This window comes from Gobio gobio (genome assembly GCF_949357685.1).
Source record: "Gobio gobio genome assembly, chromosome: 22".
NCBI classification, from domain to species: Eukaryota; Metazoa; Chordata; class Actinopteri; order Cypriniformes; family Gobionidae; genus Gobio; species Gobio gobio.
In genome coordinates this window covers 13,643,532-13,649,531 of record NC_137118.1, presented here as the reverse complement: position 1 = coordinate 13,649,531, position 6,000 = coordinate 13,643,532, and positions in this window count along the sequence as shown.

Below are 6,000 nucleotides of genomic sequence, written 5' to 3'. Positions count from 1 at the left end.
TCCAGGTTTCCACACTTTGGCCTCTCTCTTCTGCCTTGGTCTCCTTCATCATTTCCCCTCCATTCTCTGCATTCTGCTAATAAATCACCACAGTGGAGGCCTTGGCTGCTAAGCTCAACCCCGCAGTGCGCTGAAAACCTGATTAGTGGCGTTTACCCAAATGATTTACAGAAAACAATTGCCTCAACTAATTCTAGCCGGCTAATTTCATTTTCTCTCGTATCCTCAATTCATACGCGAGACAATTATGTACGGCAACTCGAATGACTCAAGGCGATCATTTGGCATAAAACGGCGGACCGTAGTCGACAATTTAGCTTCATCGGGCGTCTGTATGTGTGTTCTTGTTTGGCCTGGGCTCTCTTTCGCTGAATGAGAGCAGGTTGGAAAGAAATGCAAATTACAAGGTCACACACACACCAACTGAATTTCATCCTGATGATTGGCTGTGAAGGTTCTGACCCTGCTAATATCTCTATTTCACCTCTCTCATTTCACGCCTTGCCTTTCAGACCATGGGGAGAAGAGAGGGAAATGATATGGTAATGTATTAACCAGTATAATGTAACATTAAAGCCTAGTCAGAAACTCTAAGACCGAAGAGCATTTAACAATATAGCCGTGCCTTTTTTTTTCTGGCTGTACTGCAGCCTGTTTTGATTTTCTCAGACTTGCCAAGGCTTTGGTCTTTTTTTTTTTACTCTCCCTGGGTATCGATGTTGTTTAACATGATTTACACAAGTAGTGGTTGTTCCTGGATCGACATCCTTTGTTGTTCCTGGAACAGCATTTGATTCAGCCAATCGCACCCCTTTTATTTTACAGCTAGGGTTATGGCGATGATTGGTTGATCCAGCAACAGCAAAAGATGTCAATACAAGAACTTGTGTAAATCATGTTCTGCTGCCCTAAAAAGACAAAATGCAGTAACTACACATTCGTCAAACTGGAGTTAAAACCAGGTCTCTTAGGCCTGAAGTTTTCAAACTGGATTCGCACAAAAATATATATTTAAGAGAAAAAAGTCCTATATTTTCTTATTTTTGGTGGCTCACAAGTTGACATTATTTTTCCTGACAAACAAATTGGTTCAACTATGCTCAGATTAATTTCAGGTTTTGTTTTAGTTGGGCTACATTTTAATTAGAACTGCCATTAGAAAAGCATTGTAAGAAACAAAGATATCTTCTTTTTTTTCATATACCAATATCATTCCCCAAGAAAGAAGTCTGTCCATTTAATTTGCCCATTTAGCATGTAGCACACAGCTAAGCTTTAGGTTGATAGATTATCGGGTGTAGAAAAATGAAGTCTTTTGAAATAGCCTTCATGGTTTTCTGGGACCAAATTGGTGATATGGTAATACACCCAAGAGGACTGTACGATAAGGAGAAATGAAGTCATGTAAAACATGGACTATATGATATGTGGATATGAGAAAGTATATCGCCAACATAATGTGTTATTATGCTAATGAAATGTAATAAATCATTCTCGCGATATCCAAATGATTCAGTTTTAACATGTGGATAAATCTGCACACCCTGAGCTCTTATAGCAAATGTGTGAAATTCAAAGTGAAGTGGAGCTTCGGTCTTTAGCACTAATCAGACGAATGCTATCCATATTGACTCTCAAATAGTCAGAATAATTCAAATCTACATCAGAGGATATTACTTTGCATATTTACACAAGGATTTGCATAGAGAGGGAGTTAAAAAGAGAGGGCAAGTAAGAGAGAGAGAGAGAGAGTTCAGCGGCATTGCCAATATTGCAGACCAGGCTTTATTGCTGCTCCCAAAGGGACTGCAAAGGAACCATTAAATTAGTATTGGACCGAGCGGTGAACCTTGCTGTCAGCATCAGCAGTATGGCGAATGGCTTTGTTATTGTATTTGACATACTGAGACAGATTATAAAATGAATGTCTACATTGTGCCTCCCAAAAAAGATTACCCAGATTAACTGTGCTTTCCATTCTCTCCTCTCTTTTCAGAGAGTCCTTTTATCCACACACCTCCGGTCCAAGAGATATGATAGCAGAGTCTATCAAAAACGTTATTAGCTCTTTCAGGGGTCTATGGATGATGTATATTTAAAGGGATAGTTCACACAAAAACTTAGATTCTGTCATTTACTCACCGTCATGACGTTCCAAGCAGCCTTAACGTTTCAGAAAGGACATATAAACACCATAAAAGAATCATACAAGTGGTACATATAACTTCTGAAGTTATATGATAGCTTTGGAGGAACAGACTCAAATTTAAGTTATTGTATTTAACCGCTGCAACTGAATCGTTGAGTTACTGAGTTGAATGTGAGACATCTGTCCAATCAATGAATCAATCATTGGGATTGGTTTTGTGAACAGGGTTAAAAGATTAATTGAGAATATCTGAATGATGAAAAATGTCCACAAATTGGATATCAGTAGCCCTTAACACCCCAAAGAGAGATTTATTTATTTATTGAAGTGAATATTTCGATCTGTTTTATACACGGAGGGCTTCAAATATAGTGCAGTCATACGGTATGGACGACATTTATGATACTTTTATTGCACCTTTTTTTATTGCGAAGTCTTCGTTCATACAGTATATTGAAAAGAGTGGCCTGGAAATTCTTCAAAGATTTGTCATACAGGTGTAGAACGACATGAAGATGAACTATCCCTTTAAAATTGGAGTGACGGAGGCGGGGTCATGTTAAACCTCAATGTGTAAGAGAGGTTGGCTATCCTGGGACTAATTAATTACTCTGCGGCAGACTAATAATGCTGCTGCCATTAATTCACACAAGTTCATTAGGAACTGCTTCCTCTCTCATCACAGAGCTTTGCTGGAAATATTAGCTCGTCCCGCGCTGAAATCCGGAGAGCACTCACTCTTCGACACTGCTCGGCTGTCTTCATTTGTTTTGGCCAAAATCCAAGTCTCATGTCATTCCGACCCACTTACGATCATTACAGCCCAGCGGGCCTCAACTGATGGGTCATGAACCAAAAATGTTTTGAAAGTAGCAGGGAAAAAAATAAAGTGCAAATAATACATTGCAACAATATGGGAGAGTTCATGCCCCATAAATTATTTTGTTGCCGATTTGATATATTATGTTGGGGAGGAGCACTTTCTACCCAATCAGCATGAAAGGAGGCTTATATGTATAGCCGACTTACCCCTGCCCCACAAGTCACAACACTTTATATAAACGGGAAGTACGGGAAGTACTCTGGGTTCAGGCCAGATTCCAAGCTCGGATCCCTCCCCTTGGACAGCACGCTAAATATGCATACTCTTTATCTGTTTATATTTAAGTCTGAACTTCTGAAATGTTATTTAACCCTTAAATGCACAAATGTTTCACCAATCATTATTACATATTCGGGTCTTTAGCGACCCGGATCTTTATCTAACATGGATGGATCTCTACATGACATGATAATATAAAACTCTCCTGATATTTGAGTAACAATTACAGAAAAATATAATAAAGCACATTTTGTCACCTTTTGGAGCTTGTAAGGGTTCAGTTTAAGCAGATGTTTTATACCATCATCACTGTCTTTGTCAGAGCTCATTTCCCAGTACATTCAGCATCTGGCTCATATTCACAATCTCAAACATATTCTCAAAACTATCATTTATCATCTTCAAAATCAATATCTTAAACGCTGACAGCTTCCTCACCAGATCCACCATCAAGTGACAGTGACACTAATATTTTATTGCGTTCAGTCCTTGCTCTGCAGTAAATGGATGAGCCATTTCAAATTTTGCTGATGATACTTCCTATTCTTTTGTTTTCTGCCTGCAGTAACTATGAGTGAAACGTCACTTCATCAGAAATTGCCACTATGTGGAATAAAGGTAAATTGCACTTATTCAGTCATCAAAGATTAAATTATTGTTGTTCAGAAAAAAAAAAATTCTTAAACTTTTACACACCTCGGATCGTTAGCGACCCTATACAATTTTTACAAAAAATGAATGGAAAAAACATTAAATTAATTTATTGAGGGATACTAAGAAGGTGGATGTCTAACTTTAAAAAAATGAATGAGGAGGAGGGTAATGGTTGACGTCCCGGGTCACTCAATACCCGAGGTTTAATGTAAAATGTGGGTTAAATGTGAGTTTGGTGAGTAGTTTTTGATATTTCACTATTTCACATTCAAGTAGAAAGAACTTAAATACTCAAAATATAAGGTGACCAGTTCTCATAGTGGAATACGGGATGGCCCCCAACCCCTGGGAAATTAGTTAAAATTGTATTTTGCGATACCGATTGTGGCGAGGTTGACGAGCGAGAGACGTGGGAGGAGCGAGAGAGACGGGGGGCGTGATTGAGGATGAGCGTCACCTGCGAGGCACACCGGTCTCGAGTCCACTCATGAGGGAGCACGGAGGCATATAAGGATGAGCGACACTAGTGAAGGACGAGAGAGGACCAGGCCTGGACTTTACGTTGTTTTTTGTTTAAGTTTTGTTATGTGTGTGCACGGCAGTCGTCCGTGAGGGGCTGCCGCTTTTACTTTCAGTTTGTGTTTATTTTGAATTAAAGTTGTTGAACGTTCGCCGGTTCCCGCCTCCTTCTTCCCATATCTACGAACTTCATTACACCGATATATAGTTATTTTAGTTAGGCCTATTTCTATAATTATTTTATATAAAAAAGAACAAAGAAGCAAATTACAACCAATAGGACAAAAATAAGAGACATACAATTATTATTATTATTAGACTACTACTCGCTCTATGATCACCCAGCCATAAAGACATTTTCATACAGATGAAATACGGGACAAAACATGATTTTTTTCATAATAAGTCGGGACACTAAAAATAGTGCTGAAATACAGGACTGTCCCGAGAAAAACGGGATGTCTGGTCACTCAAAATAGCTTACCATAGGCTTTGCAAATATGGCCACAGAGTGAACTTGTCACAATCACCAGTGAGAGTGCCCCTGATTACCACCTGAGGGCACTCCACCCCGGACTTGTCACTTCATCATAAACTACATTACCCATAATCCTTTGCCTGGACTCATCTTCACTCATTGTTTGCACCTGTGTCACATTACCCCATTACCCCAGCCTATATAAACCATGTTCACTCTGTCAATCATTGCTAAGTCTTGTTTGTCTATACTGCATTTCTGAGCGTTTCTCTGGTTTCATGTCTCTGGTTTTGGATTTCTTGCCTGTTCCGTGGATTACCCGTTTGCCTGTCTCTCTTGCCTTTGTTTGCCTTATTGGACTGATTACATGTTATGACCTCTTGCCTGTTTGATGACTACGAGTGTGGATTACCCTTTAATAAGGTTGCGTTTGGATCTTCTACCTTCTGTCTCAGAGCAGTTCGTTACAGAACTGACTTTCCCTGAATTGGACTGCATTGCTTGGGATAGCAAAATAAACACACTTCCTTACACTATATTATTTATTGACATCACAAATGTACATCCAATCGTGCTCTACTGTATTTTGTTGCAGTTTCATCTGTCACTTTATATAATGGCTAATACTAATAAAATGTGAAATCAAACTTTTGCATTTTTTTTGTTTCCAGCCTGTTAATCATTTCCTATACTTTCTTGCCTGTGCAGATAATTGTAATATTAAGACATTTCTATTTCTGATACCTTTACATTTTATGTTGGGCTACTTTACAAAAACATATGGTATTATTCAGAGTGAAAAACGGGTAGGCTAATTGTAAAAAAAAAAAATTATATATATATATATTTTTTTATTGTGAGTAAATGGGTGCTTTCTTGAAATCCAATGTAAAATCTGAGGCTTGACGCAAAACCATTTGAGAAGCACCGCTCTAATCTGTCAACAAGGAGATTTTCTCATAATGTCTGCCGTGACTTAGCAGAGGTTGTGTCGTGCCTCGGTAAATGCCACCGTCTCTTATTTAATTTGATCGGCGAGCCGGTATGCTATTCCAGAGTTATCAGTGTATTAAGATGCTACAATAACTGTGTTTGTAC